This window comes from Triticum aestivum, chromosome 1A, assembly GCF_018294505.1.
Source record: "Triticum aestivum cultivar Chinese Spring chromosome 1A, IWGSC CS RefSeq v2.1, whole genome shotgun sequence".
Taxonomy (NCBI): domain Eukaryota; kingdom Viridiplantae; phylum Streptophyta; class Magnoliopsida; order Poales; family Poaceae; genus Triticum; species Triticum aestivum.
Genome location: NC_057794.1, coordinates 69,741,749 through 69,761,830, shown reverse-complemented (window position 1 = coordinate 69,761,830; position 20,082 = coordinate 69,741,749).

Genomic DNA, 20,082 nt, shown 5'->3' with positions numbered 1-20,082 from the left:
CAGGGCAAAACAACCTCTGCGCCGTACACCATGAAGAATGGTGTGTATCCGGTGGTGCGATTCGGCATGGTCTGCAGCCCCCAGAGTGCGGAGTCGAGCTCCTCTACCTAGTGCGTATTATATTCCTTAAGGGACCGCACTAATCTGGGTTTGATGCCGCTCATGATAAGACCATATGCACGTTCAACCTGGCCGTTAGTTTGTGGGTGATAGACAGAAGCATAATCGAGTTTGATGCCCATGTTTTTGCACCAGAGTTTTACCTCGTCGGCCGTAAAGTTTGTGCCGTTATCAGTGATGATGCTGTGGGGGACGCCGTAACGGTGTACAACCCCGGATATAAAGTCTATCACCATGACCAGTAAGTATTTTTTCTTGTGGGTTCCGCCTTTAAGGGGTCCAACCATGTCAAGTCCCCAGACCGCGAAGGACCAAGTGATGGGGTAGTTTGGAGGGTGGTGGGTGGCATATGGCTTTGGTTTGCAAAAAGCTGGCAACCGACGCATCGTTGGACTAAGTCCTGGGCGTCTGCCCGGGCCGTCGGCCAATAAAAGCCTGTACGGAAGGCCTTGCTTACAAGGGACCGAGCTGCAGCGTGATGATCGCCGAGTCTGGCATGAATTTCAGCCAGGAGGTTCCGCCCTTCCTCTTCGGAGATGCACCTTTGAAGGACTCCGATAGTGTTTTTCTTATAAAGCTCTCCCTCATGGACTTTATAGGCTTCAGATCGCCGCACTATGCAGTGTGCCTCATTTTTGTCCTCGGGGAGTTCCTGCCTAGTAAGGTAGGCGAGGAATGGTTCTGTCCACGGGGCGATGACGGCCATTATTACGTGGGCTGAAGGTGTTATTTCATTGGCAGAGCCTCCAACTATGTCAGAGTGTTCGGTGTCGGGCAGTGCGGTTGGGTCCGGGCTGTTATTGCCGGGTTCCCCTTCCCATACTACGGATGGCTTGAACAGCCTTTCCAAGAAGATGTTGGGGGGACTACATCGCGTTTTGCGCCGATGTGTGCCAGGACATCTGCCGCCTAATTATTTTCCCAGGCTATATGGTGAAATTCGAGCCCTTCGAACCGAGCTGACATTTTTAGGACGGCGTTGCGATAAGCTGCCATTTTTGGATCCTTGGCATCAAAGTCTCCATTTATTTGGGATATTGCGAGGTTCGAGTCCCCGTGCACCTCTAGGCATTGAATGCCCATGGATACTGCCATCCGGAGACCATGTAAAAGGGCTTCATATTCGGCTGCATTGTTGGAGTCTATGTACATTATCTGGAGTACGTATTGAACTGTGTCTCCTGTGGGGGACGTCAAAACGACGCCAGCCCCTAGACCGGCCAACATTTTGGAGCCGTCGAAGTGCATGACCCAGTTTGAATATGTGTCGTACTCTTTAGGGAGTTCGGCCTCCGTCCATTCTGCGACGAAGTCGGCCAAAACTTGCGACTTGATAGCTCGCCATGGCTTGTAAATTATGTCGAACGGGAGGAGCTCAATGGCCCATTTTGCAATCCGGCCCGTTGCGTCGTGGTTGTTTATAATATCGTTAAGTGGCACTTCCGAGGCTACTGTTATTGAACACTCTTGAAAGTAGTGTTGCAGCTTCCGGGATGCCATAAATACCGCGTACGCAATCTTTTGATAATGAGGGTACCGTGACTTGCACGGAGTAAGGACAGTGGACACATAGTAGACTGGTTTTTGAAGGGGGAATTTGTGTCCGTCCGTTTCTCGTTCGACGACGAGCACTGCGCTTACGACCTGATGGGTTGCTACAATGTATAATAGCATTGGTTCACCAATGTTTGGTGCGGCCAGGACTGTGTTTGTTGCCAATATGGCTTTTATTTCGTCGAGTCCGGCCATTGCTGCATCCGTCCACTCGAAGTGTTCGATGCGCCGAAGGAGGCGGTAAAGGGGTAGGGCCTTTTCTCCTAAATGGGAGATAAAGCGGCTTAGAGCCACCACGCATCCGGTTAATTTTTGTATTTGTTTGAGGTCCTTCGGGATATCGAATTGTGACAGAGCTCGGATCTTGGCTGGATTTGCTTCAATTCCTCAACCGGATACAATGAAGCCCAAGAGCTTTCTGGCTGGAACGCCGAAAACGCATTTTTCCGGGTTGAGCTTGATGTTGTATGTTCGGAGGTTATCAAATGTTAGCCTCAAGTCATCTACTAGAGATTCGACATGTCTTGTTTTAACGACCACATCATCTACGTATGCCTCCACTGTTTTTCCGCTCTGGTTTGCCAGACATGTCTGAATCATGCGCGGATATGTTGCGCCGGCGTTTTTGAGCCCGAAGGGCATTGTGTTGAAGCAGAATGGGCCGTATGGTGTGATGAATGCCGTTGCGGCTTGGTCTGACTCTGCCATCTTTATTTGATGGTAGCCGGAGTATGCGTCAAGGAAACACAACGAATCGTGTCCTGCGGTAGCGTCGATAATTTGATCGATGCGGGGGAGAGGGAAGGGAACCTTTGGGAAAGCCTTGTTAAGGTGTTTGAAATCAACGCACAGGCGCCAGGATTTGTCCTTCTTTGGTACCATCACCAGGTTTGCTAGCCAGTCCGGGTGTTTTATATCTTTGATGAATCCGGCCTCCAATAGCTTGGCTAGTTCCTCTCCCATGGCCTGTCTCTTAGGTTCGGAAAAACGCTGAAGAGCCTGTTTGACTGGCTTGAATACTTTTAGGATATTTAAGCTGTGTTCGGCCAGCCTGCGTGGGATTCCTGGCATGTCTGAAGGGTGCCAGGCAAAAATATCCCAGTTCTCTCGTAGGAACTCTCGCAGTGCAGCGTCTACATCAGGGCTTAACTGTGCCCCGATGGAAGCTGTTTTATTGGGGTCCGTTGGATGGACCTAGAATTTGACTATTTCGTCTGCCTGTTTAAAGGAGGTGGACTTGGATCTTTTATCGAGTATCACATCGTCCCTATTCACCGTGGAGCACAGCGCAGTCAGTTCCTCAGCCGCTAGGGCTTCGGATAGCGCCTCGAGGGCCAGTGCGGCTGTCTTGTTTTCGGCGCGGAGTGCTATGTCCGGATCACTAGCGAGAGTGATGATTCCGTTAGGCCCGGGCATCTTGAGCTTCATGTACCCGTAATGGGGTATTGCTTGGAAGATTGTAAATGCTTCCCCCCCCCTAGTAGAGCGTGATATCCGCTACTGAATGGGGCCACCTAGAACGTGACCTCTTCGGACCTATAATTATACGGCATACCGAACACCACATCTAGTATGATTTTTCCTGTACAGCGCGCTTCCCGACTGGGGATTATTCCTCTAAAGGTTGTGCTGCTTCGCTCAATGCGGTTCCAGTCTATTTCCATTTTTTGAAGGGTTTCCTCATAAATGAGGTTCAATCCGCTGCCGCCATCCATGAGTACCTTGGTAAGACGAAAGTCGTCCACTATTGGACTGAGGACCAATGCGGCTGGTGCTCGGGCTATTCGGAATTTAGGTTCATCACTGGCGTTAAAAGTAATAGCCGTGTCACTCCATGGGTTTATTGTTGCTACTTGGTAGACTTTGGCAAGGCTGCGGAGTGTTCTTTTTCGCATATTATTTGATGCGAAAGTCTGGAAGACTGTTAATACCGTACTGGTTTCTCTAGGGTGGCTTTCTGTGGCTTCTGGAATTAGAAGATCTTCGCCAATTTTTGCCACCTGCCGGAGTATCCAACATGCTCTAATGTTGTGAGTTGGTGTGGCGCCCTCTGCACTGTGAATTTTGCAGGGTCCATTAAGCCATCCTTGCAGTACGGTTCCCTGCCCTGTAGAGGGCTTTTGCTTTTTGGTATTGAACCCGGGTGTCTGGCGATGATGCATCCTTTTATTTCGGACTGGGTTTGTATTCAGGGCCGGATTGTCCCAAAATTTTATTTCGGTTTTCCAGGCGCTTTCCATCGCACAGTACTTTCGTACTATGGACGCCAAGTCAGCGAAGCGTGTAATATCACGGTGACTTATGGCGTTGAGGATTCCCTTGTCCGTGCAATTATTGCAGAAGAATGAAATTGCATCTTCCTCGTGGCAGTCCTTTATCCTGTTCATAACCAGGAGGAATCTGGCCCAGTAATGATGTACTGTTTCTTCGGGCTCTTGCCTAATTTGGGATAGATCGCTTATGTACGGGTGGGTGGGTGGAATCAAATCCGAAACCTCACCCAATCTGAGACCCAGGGGCCAAGGAGTTTCCAAACTCGGAAGTTTGGATTCTTGGATGTTGTCCAATGAATCTAGCCCGTCGCCTGACTTTAAGTTTAGGTCTTGAGTGATGTCCTCCCCTCCGCGGATATCCGGCTTGGAGGGATCGGGAATCTGGACATAGCTAGTCCTTAAGATAGATGAAGGGTCGCCGCACTGTCCCTCTACCACGACAATGTGATGGGTGACCTGGGGAGATTTAATCTCTCTCAGATCGGGTTTAGGCCCAATCTGGTCGTAATCCGTAGCGACTCCCAGGGCGGCGATGCGATCCAAGAGCTCGTTTAGGGAAGAGAGCTCCATTGGATCTAGCTGCTCGGCGAATTCCGAGCTGACGTGAAGATTGCTTTCGATGACCCAAGAGGTCATCGTCGGCGCAGCAGCCGAACAGGCGGTCATAAGGAAACCACCTAGACGGAGAGTTTGGCCGACAGCCAAAGCTCCCTTAGCAATGGCGTCGTCTTTAAAGACGGATGAGGCATCCTTCCTGATGGCGACGACACAGAGGAACTCTCAATGAAAGCACCAATGTCGGTGTCAAAACCGGCAGATCTCGGGTAGGGGGTCCCGAACTGTGCGTCTAGGTCGGATGGTAACAGGAGGTAGGGGACACAATATTTTACCCAGGTTTGGGCCCTCTTGATGGAGGTAAAACCCTATGTCCTGCTTGATTGTTATTGATGATATGGGTAGTACAAGAGTGGATCTACCACGAGATCAAAGAAGCTAAAACCTAGAAGCTAGCCCATGGTATGATTGTTTATTCCTACAGACTAAAACCCTCCGGTTTATATAGACACCGGAGAGGGCTAGGGTTACACAGAGTCGGTTACAATGGTAGGAGATCTACATATCCGTATTGCCAAGCTTGCCTCCCACGCCAAGGAAAGTCCCTTCCGGACACGGGGCGAAGTCTTCAATCTTGTATCTTCATAGTCCAGGAGTCCGGCCGAAGGTATAGTCCGGCTATCCGGACACCCCCTAATCCAGGACTGCCTCAAGGACCATGAATCGTGCTATTAATGTCTTGCTTTTCTCTTCCGATCCTTTTGTTGCATACTTATATATTGCTTATGTATTGTCTGTTGTTTGGCTTGTGCATAGAGATGTCGTCGTATGTCATGTACAAGGGTAAGGTTCCCGGAGTCTACGACGACTGGGAGGAGTGTCGGAGACAGGTTCACCGTTTCAGCGGTAATAGTTACAAAGGGTACAACACTAGGGCGGAGGCGGAATCTAGATACGCCCGCTATCTAGCGGGAGAGAGGAGGGAGCGTTGGAGGAACCGGATGAAGACCAGTTTCATCGGGATGATGCTCATCGTGATGACCGCAGCTCTCTTCTGTGTGATGGTAGTTTAGATGATCGATATCGACTTGTAATGTGAAGACAAACTCGATACTCGCGGTCTCGAGACTTGTAATGTTCTATCTTTGTTCGGTCTTTTGAATTCGGAGACTAATATGATGAATTGTATTCGGAGACTAATCTTCTATTGTATTCGATGAATCTGCTGTTGCTGTGTGGTGCTGTCTATATTCTGTCCAATAATATATTTTGTAACCTGTGCAAAAATCAGAAAAGTAAAAAAAAATAAAACCTAATATTCATACTAATGGCGCATCACTTCAAAGTGTGCCATTAGTATGCCAAACGATACTAATGGCGCATCACTACACAGTGCGCCATAAGTACGCCAAAGGATACTAATGGCGCATCACCCCACAGTGCGCCATTAGTATGCCAAAGCACATGGGTAAATATGGCCCCCTGGGAGGCATACTAATGGCGCATGTTGGTCTATACTAATGGCGCACGACGTGGTGCGCCATTAGTATACTAGATACTAATGGCGCACTAGTGGTGCGCCATTAGTATATAATACTAGTGCCGTGGTACTAGTGGCGCACCAGTATTGTGCCATTAGTAGGCAAAACTGGTGCACCACTAGTAGGCCTTTTCCTAGTAGTGTTTCCATTGGCTGTTCCGTCCAAGCCCTCCCGATGAACACGACGACGCATCCGTTCCGACCCAACCGGTTGGCTCCCCATGAACACGACGACGACGTTGTTTCTCCATTCTGACCCAGCCATGTACACGAGCCCTAGCCATACGTATGCGCGAGTAGGTGTTCGAGACCCTGCCCGTATGTACGTGGCTGTCCGTATTTTCTTTCTTGCACACTGGCCGCTGTACATACATGTACATGCTACGTGCGCGCCTCTACTACGAACACGTGCGCGCCTCTACATCGACCAGTATGTACGTACACGTTCGCGACCAGAATGACAACGCTACGTATGCTTCGACCAGGTGGGTCCCGACTGTCAGGCACTTCCTTGCGTGCGAAGATGGAGCTGTGGGTCCCAGCAGTCAGGGGGGCGAATCGGTTTTTTTGCCCGGACACACTTCCTTGTGTGCGAAGATGTAGCTGGTGGGTCCCAGCAGTCAGGGGGAAACATTTTTTTCACGAAATACGGTGGTCCGTCCGGTGGGTCCCCGCTGTCAGGTGGAGGAATAATTATTTTGCGCGTAATAAGGAGGCACTTCCTTGCTGCGGCCGTGGACCCAGCTATAAGCCTCTCGACGTACAGTCCACATCCGTTGGAAGCCGTTTCTTGACCATGTTGACCATGCCGTGTCGAGAGCACCAGGGCGGTGGATGGCGGCGAGGCCTAGGAAGGGGACGACGCGGAGCCGGGGAAGACGCAGCAGTGGAAGCCCGCGCGGAGAGGAGTATGAGGGTTCACTGGCTCGGCTGCGGTGTGAGGTTGTCGTTGCCGCAGAATAACAAGGGGTGTGGGTGAGTAGAGGGATGGCCTGGCTAGCAGTGGGAGTAGTAGGGGGCGGTGAGGCCTCCACGGCATCGCAACCGGCAACGGGAGGCAGGAGCACGAGGCACGACCGGCGCTGGTTTGGGCGGCTGGAGCAAGAAGACCAGAGGTTGAAGAAGCACTACGGCCGTTGGATGGACATCGTACGGTCAATGGAGCTAGAATCGTGCATATTGACTAAGTTGAAAAAGCCCTCCATCCCCGTCAACTTAGTAGGCCCACAAGTCAGCCTCCCACTATATTGGGTCCCATCTAGTAGGGGGAGTATTCATTTTTTGTGTGTAATAAGGAGGCACTTCCTTGCGTGCGAAGATATAGCAGGTGAGTCCAAGCTGTCAGCAGCAGTAACATTTTTTTCGTGAAATACAGAGGCCCTTTCGGTTGGTCCCAGATGTCAGGTGGAGGAATCATTATTTTGTGCGTAATAAGGAGGCAATTCCTTGCGTGCGACCATGGACCCAGCTGTCAGCCTCTCCACGCACAGTCCACTTCAGACGCATGTCGGTCATTGACCACATTGACCAGGCCGCGCCGAGAGCACCAGGGCGGTGGACCACGATGATGCCTAGGAAGGGAACGACACGGAGCCAAGGAAGACTCGGCAGTTGTTTCCCACATGGAGGGGAGTACAACTGTACGAGGGTTTACTGGTTCGTCTGTCGTCGCCGGAGAATAACAACATGTGTGGGTGAGTAGAGGGATGGATAGGCCAGCGATGGGAGTACGATGAGGCCTGCGTAGCAGCACAACCGGCCGCGGGGAGGAGGCAGCAAGCAGTCCCGCCGACGCTTGTCTGAGTGGATGGAGCAGGAAGAGCAGAGGTTGAAGAAGCATGACGGCCGTTGGATGCAAATCCAACAGTCACTGCTTGTGCGTCAACCTTTTTTTAGGAAAGCCTCAAATCTGTGGAAAACATCATACATCCCATCTACCATTATTTCTAATAATTTACAGCCCGTTTGCTAATTCTTAAGGTCTTATTTTGGAGCCCATATTCTTTTTGTTAGCATTACAACCCATATTGTGGCCACGGTTAAAAAATTATATGAAATTTTGCATATTTCGGTGCGGTCCGAACTGTTTTTAATCCCAAAATTTTGAGTCACGTTCAAACTGATTTTAAAAATAAATATATATCAATATAAAATCCAACAAATTGTCCATGCATAAAAATCAATGCAATTTAAAATCTCGAAATGAAAAAAGAAATTTGAAACTAATTGCCGGTTTGATGTGTTTTAAAAATGTACAACCCATTTCTCATTACTGATAGGCCATTTCCTCGGCCAGCCGAATGAAGCTCTCCTTGTCTTGAAAGATTTGCAGACCAACAAACCTAACAAAGCGATTTACTTGGCAAATCACAAAAAAACTGGGCTGTGGCCGTGGACCCAGCTGTCAGCCTCTCCACGTATAGTACTCTTCCGATGGAAGTCGGTCATCGACCACATTGACCATGGCGAGCCGAGAGCACCAAGGCGATGGACGACGGCAAGGCCTAGGAAGGGGACGACGCGGAGCCGGGGAAGACGCGGCAGTGGATGCCCACGCGGAGAGGAGTACCAGGGTTCACTGGTTCGGATGCGGTGTGAGGCTTCCGTCCCCGCAGGGCCTGGCTAGCGGTGGGAGTAGTAGGGGGCGGTGAGGCCTCAACGGCAGCACAGCCGGCTACTGGAGGCAGGAGCAGGCGGTCTCGCCGGCGCTGGTTTGGGCGGCTGGTGCAAGAAGAGCAGCGATTGAAGAAGCAGCAGGACCGTTCGATTCAAATCCAACGGTCATAGCTGCTAGAATCGTTTGTTGACTAAGTTGATAAGCCCTGCATATGCGTCAACTTAGTAGGCCCACGGGTCAGCCTCCCAACCGGTACGCCCGAGATGTCAGTGGGAGGAATCATTTTTTCGTGTAATAAGGAGGCAGTTGATTGCGTGCGGTCAGCCCAGCGGAGGGAGTAGGGTGGGCCGGGGAAGCCTGCGCGGCATCACAGCGGGCCACAAGAGGAGGGAGCAGGCAGTCCCGCCGGCGCTAGTTTAGGCGGCTGGAGCAGGAAGATCAGAGATTGAAGAAGCACGTCGGCCGTTGGATGGACATCCAACAGTCACTGCTGCTAGAAACATGTGTTGACTGACAAAGCCTTGCGTAAACAAGTCAGCCTCGAAATCTGTGGCGTGTACATCCCATTTGCTATTATTTTTTTATAAATTTTACTCAGTTTCTAATTCATATGGAATTTATAGCAGCCAGTTTTCCATGTTTAGAATTGCTGCCCATTTTCTGGTTAGTACCAGGGTTAAAAAAATTAACTAAAAATGTGGGAAATTTTGAAAATTCGCAAATTTTGCCGAGGAAAAAAATATTCTTAATCCAAAAGTTAGTAGCCATACTAAAAATAATTTAAAAACAAATTAGTACTATGTCATGATAAATCCAATGAAATACTCCCCCCGTCCCAAAATTCTTGTCTCGGATTTGTCTAAATACGGATGTATCAAGTCATGTTTTGGTATTAGATACATCCTTATCTTCACTAATCTAAGACAAGAATTTTGGGTCGGAGGGAGTATAAGATATCAGTGAAGAAAAAAACAAAAAAGAAACTAATATCCCATTTGCTATAATTTTTTTGGAATTTTCAACCCCTTTTGATATTACTTTTAACAGACACTGACCATACTCTTTGGCCAGACCAGAATGCATCCCTCCTAGTCTTGAAGGATTTGCAGCCCAGTAAGTCCGAGAAAACAAATAGGCCTAGCTTGGGTATTCTTCAAAAAGAAATATTGGGCTACCTATTTTCCCAAAGAAAAAACTGCTGGGGTGGTCATGTTGTTAGACGGGCCACAGAGACCGCACAACCCAGTTTATAGCTTGCTCCTCCGAATTACTACTAAAAAGTTGTGCAATTCTGTCGTTAATTGACTATACGTTGAAAATGATGTGGGTCCCAGATATCAGCAGGGTGGATTAGAGTAAAAAACGAGGGGTTCATCTGAGTAGTAAAAGAGGCGCTTGCTTGTGTTCGGGAGTGGAATTGGTGGGTCCATACTGTCATACTCACAACTACAGTCATCTCCCAATTCATTATGTTGACAGGGACCGTTTTGAAAAAACTATGTTCACAGGGCCGGACGGCGGCGCCGCGGCGAGCGCACCAAGGCGGAGGATAAAGTGATGTCGCCAATGTGCTGGGCTGGGTTGGACATTCTTATTGAAAAATAAGAATGGACCGGATCTATTTACGATGTTGACTATGATTTGCATGGGTCAGCTGGTTGGAGGAAGAAAATGCTGGGAGAAAGAAGACTGGTTGCTATCTTTGCCGAAGAATAATATCGACTGAATGTATCGACACTATCATAGGAAATAATATCCTCCTGTTAAATCGTGAATTTGAAGAACTGGTGCATGAGCATTTAGCTTTGTTTATTCATTTACTTATTTATGTTTAGGGGACCATGAGTATGTACCTGGGCCGGATTCATGTGAGAGCCTCCCTTCCAGTTAATTATGGGCTTCTCTATTGGGCCTTCATCAGTGGGCTGCATGTTATCAACAAGTGGAAAATGTGTTCTGTACGAAAAATAGTATGCGCTACGTACGATACGGGGCACTAAAGGATTGAACCATGCAACGACTGCCAAAACATTGTGTTTGTTGTTCTAAAAACACATTTATTCAACCAATAGATGAAATATACTACTGATTGTACATTGAAAACAGCAGCAGTAACAACCAGGGCTGGCGGTGCAACAGAAGCAGTAAGCAGGCCAGAAGAGTGAAGATGCATCTCTCTCTTCCAAACGAAACATAAGTCATCATTAAAAAATGGCTACCAAAAAAGAACAAGTGTATGCATCAAACTAAATAAAGATCCCACTACACCAAATGTAGGCATCTAACTAACTGGCTTAGTTAGATGTTACTATTTATTAAGCTGTGGAGATTGGCTGACGATTTGAACCAGATGGGTGCCTGACGGGAGAAACTTTAGCTAGCAGGTCGAAGTCTGATACTTAAGACTCTCTCTCCTACTTTGGGCTGCAGAGTGTGGCGGCACATATTAGGGTATGGTGCATGCAGAGACGCATGGTATGCTGTGTACACACAATTTTGCCTGATGAATGAAACCGCGCTGCCATCATGATCCTTGCCGTCGGTTATCTCCTGGTTAATCGGATAATTCAGTCCAACAAACAGAGCGTGTACCAAGGCTACTTACCAACCTCCAGTCAAAAATTCCTGAAGGCCCAGAGAAGTCGGGATCCTGCTCAAAGACCTTGCAGTGACTGTGATTGTATTCCGCGAAACAACACGTCCGGTACGTGCAAACGATCATCAATCGTTCATCATCGTCTGATCGAGCCAGGAACCACCTGCAAGTGCCATGCCGCTTTCCTTTGAAAGGTTCTAGGATTAGGAAGGGTAGGGACACCAGGCGGCCTACAACATCATATCAAGTTGGAGTCAAATAACCCTAAAAAAGTTGGAGTCAAATAAAAATGGGTTCTTGATGTAGTCAATCTTAAGAACAACATGTTATGAGCATGAATATGTTTTCAGTAAATGTTGACAGTAATATAAGCAAGCCATCATGATATCATAGGAGAGTAACATACTGCTGTAACAGCCGTTTGTAGAGATGATTGGAGTAGGCCAGCAATACTTCCAGCCATAGAAGGAGTCGACAACGTAAATGAAGCCCTTGTGTTCAATGGCATCAGAGAACCATGGAGGATGTATGATCCTGCGATGGACGTGCAGATTTATCCACTTACCACAGTGACCTGTCAGATAGGTGAGACCGCGGTTGAAGAACGCAATTAGCCTGAAGTCTTTATAATTCGCAGATCTTGTGGGCACTTGGCAGATTACAACCTTGAGCAAATCAAACTTGGTATCATGTTGGCTACTATAAGATTCCGAGTATTCTGGGTCGTGGTGCCAAAGCAGTGCAGTGTTAATCGAAGGAAGGGGGATCAATCGCTGGGTGTAGACCTCCACGAGCATCTAGCTGCCGCGACCATCGACGAGCACCATCCAAAACGTGTTCATGCCGACCCAGTACATACCGTTAATGTAGTTGAGGGTGACGGGGATCGGATCGCAGTCAAGGGGGTTGATGCTTGCCACCCAACAATCGTTACGCTGCGTGACACGCCGTTTCTGAAGATCAGGCGGCATCAACAAGCAAGGAACTGGCTTAAAAAGCTCCGGCCTGAGGGCTTTGAGTAAACGGTACAGCCCCGACGAGCACACGGCGAGCGGCATGGTACTGAGATTGTCCACACACGAAACAATTAGCTTGATTACCTCTGTCGGGAGCGAATTCCAGCCACTCTTTTGGTGGACGCTGCTCGGTTCTGCCATTGTTAGTGGTTGGGTTTCGGACGAGGGGGGGAGGTGCCTTAGCGGGGATGGAAGATTGGACGAGGGGGAGGCGCCTTAGTGGGGATGGAAGAGCGGACAAAGATGGAGAAGATAATATGTGCTGTGGGAAGTGGACAGGGGGTGATGATGACTACATCACGCCGCTTGACTTACGAGACACATACCAGCAGCGTAGGGTCATATCGAAGTCAGACAACTTGCTTGAGTGATCATAGTACTGGTCCAATGATTGTTATATCAAAAGTAAACTGTTTGGAGTGAAAGATAAGATATTTTTAGTGATACGTATATCAAAATTAAACTGTTTTCTTTCAAATTTGTGAATATGTATTATTCTACTTTGGATCCATTGCAACGGACAGGCTCATTGTTATAAAGGTTTATCTCTTGCATTCTCCTCAACCAACACCTAGTGTACTGGTCCGGGTCGGATGCTTGCAGCGCGATGACCTGAGTTCGAATTTTGTCCTAAACTTTAGCTTTTTATATTATTTTTTAATAATACTATACTTCTTTCGCTACTGTACTGGTAGTGGAACCCATAGAGTACTTACAATATAGGATTAAGGATGGATTTGTTTCTTTTTAACTTTCTGTACGAATCTGTAGCCAGCCTGCAAGTTATGTACACTGTACTTACAGTGGAACCCACAGAGTACTTAGAATACAATATTAAGGATGTAATTAACTTTTTATAGAGGGAGAATCATACACGCATTAACTCAAATGGATTGGATGTGACTCTATTATTCTCCAACAGCAACCGACAAATTTCCCCCGCGGGCTGGAGTAGGTTTCTCGGTTTGCATGCGGGTTTAACGGAGGGGTTTGATGGAGGTGAGGAGGCGTGTTCAGCCGGGCGTGCAGTGGACGGCGTAGTACTATTCGATTTGACAACTAGAACTAGTATATTACTAGTACGCGGGTACGTGCATAGCACGTGCAAAGTTCAATTCGTGAAAACAGATCTCCCACGCTGATTTTTCTTCTTCAAAAAAGAAGTCCTTGAAAAGTCTAACAAACCAACAATTCTGTTCTGTTTGTATGTAAAGTTATCATGATAGCTATCATAATTTCACTAATCAAAATATCCTAGGTGTATAAGTCTTCCCTCTTTCTTGGTCACGGTGCACAACCAAAGATGACTTATTGACCTGGACGGAGGGAGTAGCATAGTCTGCAAGCATATATAGAGGGAGACATGTAGTGCGATAGTATATAGTAAAGTTTGTGCTATATGCATACGAATACACAAGGTTTCCAAACTTCCCCTTTTACATACTTAATTAAGGACGCTAATAATTCCTGAATGTTTGGGATTTATCATTTGCGTCCCAAAACTAATGAGATCGCCTTACGAAACAAAAATTATACTCCTACTAAAAGCCACGGCGCTCGCAGGAGCGCTTGCGGTGCGCCACGAGTGCCCTGGTGCGCGGCCATTTCCTAGCTTGCCGATAGAACGCCTCTTCCTCAGCCTCGCAACTCGCAAGGTGCTAATTGACGGCTTGCCGGTGGGCGAGCGTGATCTCACCGGTGTGGTGAGCCGGTGCCAACAGGTACTCATCGCTGGAAGCGTGCACCCGGTCCACGTACCGCCAAGCGTAGATGAGGCGCTTGGGCCCGACTACACTCAGGACTTCGGCACGAGCGTCCTCCGGCACCCTTACGGCCCTCGCACAAGCCTTCTGCCAAAGAGCCAATTGCCTGACTCTCTCAGACGCGACATAGGCCTGCCATGTGGCGTGTTCCGTGGTACACTTCTCTTCCTCGGCCTTCTTCTCCGCCTCTATTTTGGCGCGCTCTGCTGGAGGCAAAGCCTCCCACAAGGCGACATCCATTTCTTTCCAAAGCTCCTCAAGGCTGGGGAGCTCGGCGGGCGGCGCGGCGTTCTCCTCGTAGCGGGGAGCCGACGCGTCCTCCAACGCGCATGCTAGCGAGATGGGGAACGCCGATGCGTCCTCCTCGACTAGTGGTGGCGAGGAACAGAACGGCGACGCGTCCACCTCGACGCATCGCCGTGAGGAGCGGATCGCCGACGCATCCTCCTCGACTAGTGGCGGCGAGGAACAAAACGCGACGCGTGACCGTCCGCGCGGTGCAGCGAGGGGCGCCTTGGGCTTGGGAGGGGAGATGCCATGGTGGTCGACGTGAGAGGGAGGGGGAAGAGATAGCGATGAACTAGAACGTGAGGGGAGGAGATAGCGATGTCGTGGGAGGCGTAGTATTTATAGCGAGCAATGGCACACCTACATAAGATATGGACTGAGCTGCACTGATTTAACTGCAGTTCCAGTTGCATCACTAACATGTGGGCCAGACCCCTATTGGGCCCATATGTCAGTGACCCAATGCACCTGTAGTTAAGTAACTGAAGCAGTGTCCCGGAAGATATGTTGCGTGATTAACGTAACAACTACTCCCATCACATGCTCAGATTTCAAGGTGCATTAATTCATTGCATGCGAGGATTATGAGAAACTTGACCAATGCATGTACTTCATGCATGCATGCATTGCAATTAATGCATTGGTAAACACAATTCTTTGAGAAAAAACGAGCGCATTAATTGAGTGCTTTTACAAACCATGAAAATTATTCCATCACTCATCATCTACCTTGGTTGGTGAGATTTTTGAATTGAGCCCTATAAACCGGAAAGGAGGTAGTATGTGGGCATATTTGTTGGAGTAAATTATGGGGGAGGGAAGGGGTGGAAATATTGCTGGTCACAATGGATTGGATGAGCGCGGGGGGGGGGAGAGTCATGCATGCAGATTTTTTCCACAGGGGGTGGAGTGGTGGGACCACCGGAGGGAGGAGGAGAGTCTGGCAGGCATATTGTTTCCACACATGGAGAGGAAAAGATTTGGAGACGAACGGGCTTCCTGCAGGTATGAGGAACGGTGCATAATAAGTCTCATCTTGCATGCCGGGCTAGGTATAGTCTCAAGTCATTAAAAACATACACTACCCACACATGTTCATATTTCAAGGTGCACTAAATTGTTGCATGCGATGATTAAGGCTGGCCATAATGGTGGTATCTTAGCTGGTATCATGCAGACGGGAATAGCAAACATGCTTATGTGGCAAAAATTAAAGAAGAGAGGGGGGTTAGAGTAACTAGTGTTCATGCATGCATTGGTAAACACATTTTTTTGTGAAGAACTACAAAAACTATTCTACCGCCTCTATCTTGCTAAGAGTAGGTGAAAATTTTAAATTGAGCCCTTTAAACTAGAAGGGAGGTAGTAGTACTCTAATAGCTAACCTTGGCCCTGTTTGGATCCATGTGTTAGAGTTAGTTTGGGTTAGTTTGAACTCAACTAACCCCCAAAAAATTTAACCCACCCAAGAGGTGCTTATTTGGGTTAGTTCTTCTCGGGACACTAAAAAACACATTTTTCTCTCGCTCTCCCCGCAGCAGATCCCTCCCCACTTCCTCGAAGCTTCTCGTCCTATCCCTCCCTCCCTCCCTCTCGCACCGCCCATGAAGGCACCTCGCCGTATCCACGCTCCATCTAACCCTGTCATCCAAACACCTCTTTCGCTAGAGTTACTTCAGGGTCATCCAAACACCTCATCTAACTCATCTAATAGTAGTTCTTATACTCATTATAATCAGTATTGTAGATATTGATATTTTTAGTATAAATTTGGTCAAACACTTTGCAAATAGTTGACGGAAGTAAAAAGGACCAGGGGGAGTATCATGCATGCGGAGTAGGCAAAAAAATTGCTCATCTATAGCCGGTCGAAGTCTCAAAGGGCGCGACCGCGTGAGGGAGGCGAAGGTCGGGGGAGGCGCGACGGTTGACGGAATTAAGTGAAGTTACCCACGCGCCGGCATGGCGTGCGAACAGGTAGAAGCTATACCGCCAGGCCTATGATATGGGTCTAGTAGACATGACATCTACCGGGTCCCGCATAGTTCTCGAGAACTCTTTGGGGGCTTGCATCCGTTTATCCACCGGGCAAGCCAGCAACCCCACGCCGTTCGCACGCCCTACTCGTCCCCGTCTTCTACTAGTATAGTACCTTACAACAGTTCGCTCCCAGTCACCCCGTCCTTTCACATTACACCAGTTCAACTTGTCCTAACCCTCCTCCAAAATCCATTGCCTCCCAAATCTCCATGGTCGCTGCTGAGTACCAGGTTAGAGCGATCACCGGCGATGAGTTCTTCGTCATCTACACACGTGGATCCGCGACAGTGAAAGCATGCCTTGCTCGCTTCCTACGCATGTTCAACAGTTCAATGGATGAGTGGGTCGCTGTGCTAGATGTTGAGTACACCACAGTCCTACAAAGAGAGAACAAACTAAAGGAGGCAGAGAAGAAGAAGCCCACCGTGATCCAGGTTTGTGTACATAACATGTGCTTTGTCTACCACATATGCCATGCTGACGTTGAGTGCCAGGATTTTAAGAACTTCCTCAAGGATGGAAGAGTGATATTCGTTATTGTAGACTTTAGGAACGACATGGATGTCCTGGGTCGGATAGGCCTTGTTGTAGGCCAGCCCTTTGATCTCCAGAAGGCAAGCCTGGTGTCCTCCTCTCAGCCTTCAATGCTGACCCTGGCAGCAGCCATGATTGATCCTTCATACGCTAAACTGAAGAAACCTCACCACGAGTTTCATCATTCATGGGAGTCGAAGACATTAGAAGAAGATCACATCCTGTACGCAGCAATGAATGCCTACCTTTGTTTAAATATCTACAAGGGTTGGATGAAGAAGTAGAGCCTAGTGTCCAGTTCAAGCAAAGAAGCGTCGGCGAAGAGGAAGAGGAAGACGGACAAGGATGAAGTCGAGGACGTGGACTCGGACTCCGAGTAGGTGGCAGTGCTGTCGCTCATGCTGGTTCTACTGCATGTGTCAAGTGGACTAGTTGCTTAGTTTATTTTCAAGGGTGTGTTGTGCTGAGGCCCCAACAAAACTATGTTTATGTTCTTTCTTTTTATTTGAACTCTTTAGTACGTACAGTAGTACTAGTACTATGTCTTACTACTGTTCTTCTTCTAGTTGGTACTACTGCTCGTATTTTCGTGTTCCTACTGTACTTAATACGTTCGTACTAGTAGTATAATTTGGGTCAGTTGATTTGTGAAAGAAGTTCGATGGAGCGAAGGAAGAAGATGGCAGAGAAGCTACCCCAGTATCTATAATAGGGTGGCAGGGTGCCCATGATCTATCTTATGAGTGTTCGGTGTGGAATGCAGTTCGCCGAAAAAAATGGATCATGTCCGGGGTTAAACGGATGGTAGGGGTGGGGGGGAGCATGGCGGTAGCAGGCGGTTCAGGGGAGGGCGAGGCGGCGGCGGCAGGCGGCTAGGCATGTGGCGGGCTGAGAAGATGAACCGTGCATCATTTTCGAAGGTTGAAGAAGCCCTTCTAGCCACCCATGTTGCATCAAACGGCTCACAAGAGTCGACTGACCCAAATTGCTCCTTCAAATTGCAGGATCCACGTGGCATTCAAGTTCTCGAAGGTAGAATCCGCGTCCGCACCCAGTTTGCGGGCTCGACGCGCACGCGACTTGCTTCCGCCGTGACAGCCACCATGCGTGCCTCCTCCGCGCGGGCGGAGACGACAATGACACGCTAGTTCCTCCTCACCGGCGTGCTGGAGCACACGCTCGTCCTCCTCTTCGTACGCTGCGTGCATAGACGCGGCTCCACCAGCTGTTCGCGTGCTTGGCAGCGCGGCGGCATCGCGAGAAGGGACTACAGACGACGTGAGCGGGCGAGCCTTCGGCTTGGCGGCGACACGGCGGTGATGGGCGAGGAATTGTTGGCTGGAGCAGGCGGGCGCCGGCATGCGCAATGGCGTGGCGACATATTGATGAGTCTGCGTATGGGAGCTTAGTTTAGTTTTTTATAGGGTTGGTCAAACTTAAAAGAAAACCATACTAGTACACGTAAACATTAGACTTAGGCAGCGCTTTTATTAGTTACCACAACCGTGATACGGAATCCTGTGCAAGCGCATGAACCGCAGCCACATGGTCGATCGAACGGTGCGTCACCATGTCGCGCTCGAAGGACATCCACCGAACCTTTTTTTGTGTGTGAAAACAATCCCCGAATATTACATAACATTTTTTCCTGGAAAAGTTCTTGACGCTACAATATTTCCATATATTTGAATTTCGCTCTAGTTCGTGTTTATTTGGATTTGGACGTTTTAGGTGCACCCTAGTTTTTTTAATACTGATTTTGTGTGTGTGACCGAGAGAGAACGTGTGTATGTGTCCATATGTGTGTTGTGGCGGAAGGGCAATGTGGAGACGGTGTGCGTGTGATAGAGACATAGAGAAGTGTGAATGTGCAAATGATCATGCATGAGTGAGACATAGACATATGCCAATACGTTGTGTACTTGTGTATACATGAGAAACGGCCTTCTATTTTACTTGTGTGTGTGTGTGAGAGAGAGAGAGAGAGAGACGAGCATCCGTAACACAACAACCATCTCTCTCCATTCGTCCGTCCCTCGCATGATCGCATGTAACACATGCATAAATGCGCACATTTTGACACCCTCACCCGGCCCCTGCCCACCTCAAGGCCCGCACATCACTCTCTATCTCCAAGCACAATCTCTTCGTGAATACCCTGTTTAGCATGTAGCTTTCCGTCACATACACACACATTTCTCTCCGTATGTTTGTTTTCTCTCAATATCTGACACACACACACAGCACACATCACACAGCACACAGCACACAGCACACACACCCCCTCCCCCGAGCACACAATTCATCCCCATCCAAGGTTATATGGCGACGACTCTCGCTTTTGCTTCTCTGCACCTCAGCATGCACAGCACCTCAATCTTCAAAGAGGGCATCGAGGAGAACGAAGACGGCGACCACACTGCTTTAGAGAATGCAGGCCATTTGGAAGCAGGATGATGTGACGACGACTGACTGACTCCTCCCCCACCCTCCCTCTCTCGAACAAAATTACCAATCCCTCTCTCTCCCGCACAAATTTATCAATCCCTCAACCCACGAGATCCTTCCCCTCTCGTCCATGTTTTTCCAGATCTCTCATCAAACCTGTTGTCTCTTCTCCTTCCACGTGTACAGAATCCGGATGCACACGCATCTCACGTATATTACATGTCTCCATCTTTCTCACAGACCTAACTTCTTCCTCTCTCTTTCTCTCTCTATCTCCCTCTCTCTGTTTTGTTAGGTTTGTCTCCTACTCTCTCGTCCACATATATACAGTCTTTCCTGCCCTATCTACTCCATCTTTGCAAGCTCTCTCTGCACGTTTCATCCACACATTTGGATATGTTCAAAATGTTGCTTTTATAATGACTGATGTAGAGTTATTATTGGTTTTGTTGCATCCTACAAAGTAATAACTATGAAATGCATTTTGCTTGTCATTTGACTGGGATTATGCGAGTTTGAGCATGTTGCGAAGTACTATAGACCATTACATTCGAAGTCAGTAGCCTAATATATTTATTTCACAATTTCAGCAAATGATTAATTCACTACATACTAAGAAAACAAATGTGTACACCCTCCGTTTTTATTTAAGTCCGCGTATTAGCATTGGTCAAAGTCAAGTTTGTAAACTCTCAGAAAGTTTATAACAAAAAATATCAACATATACAATAACAAATA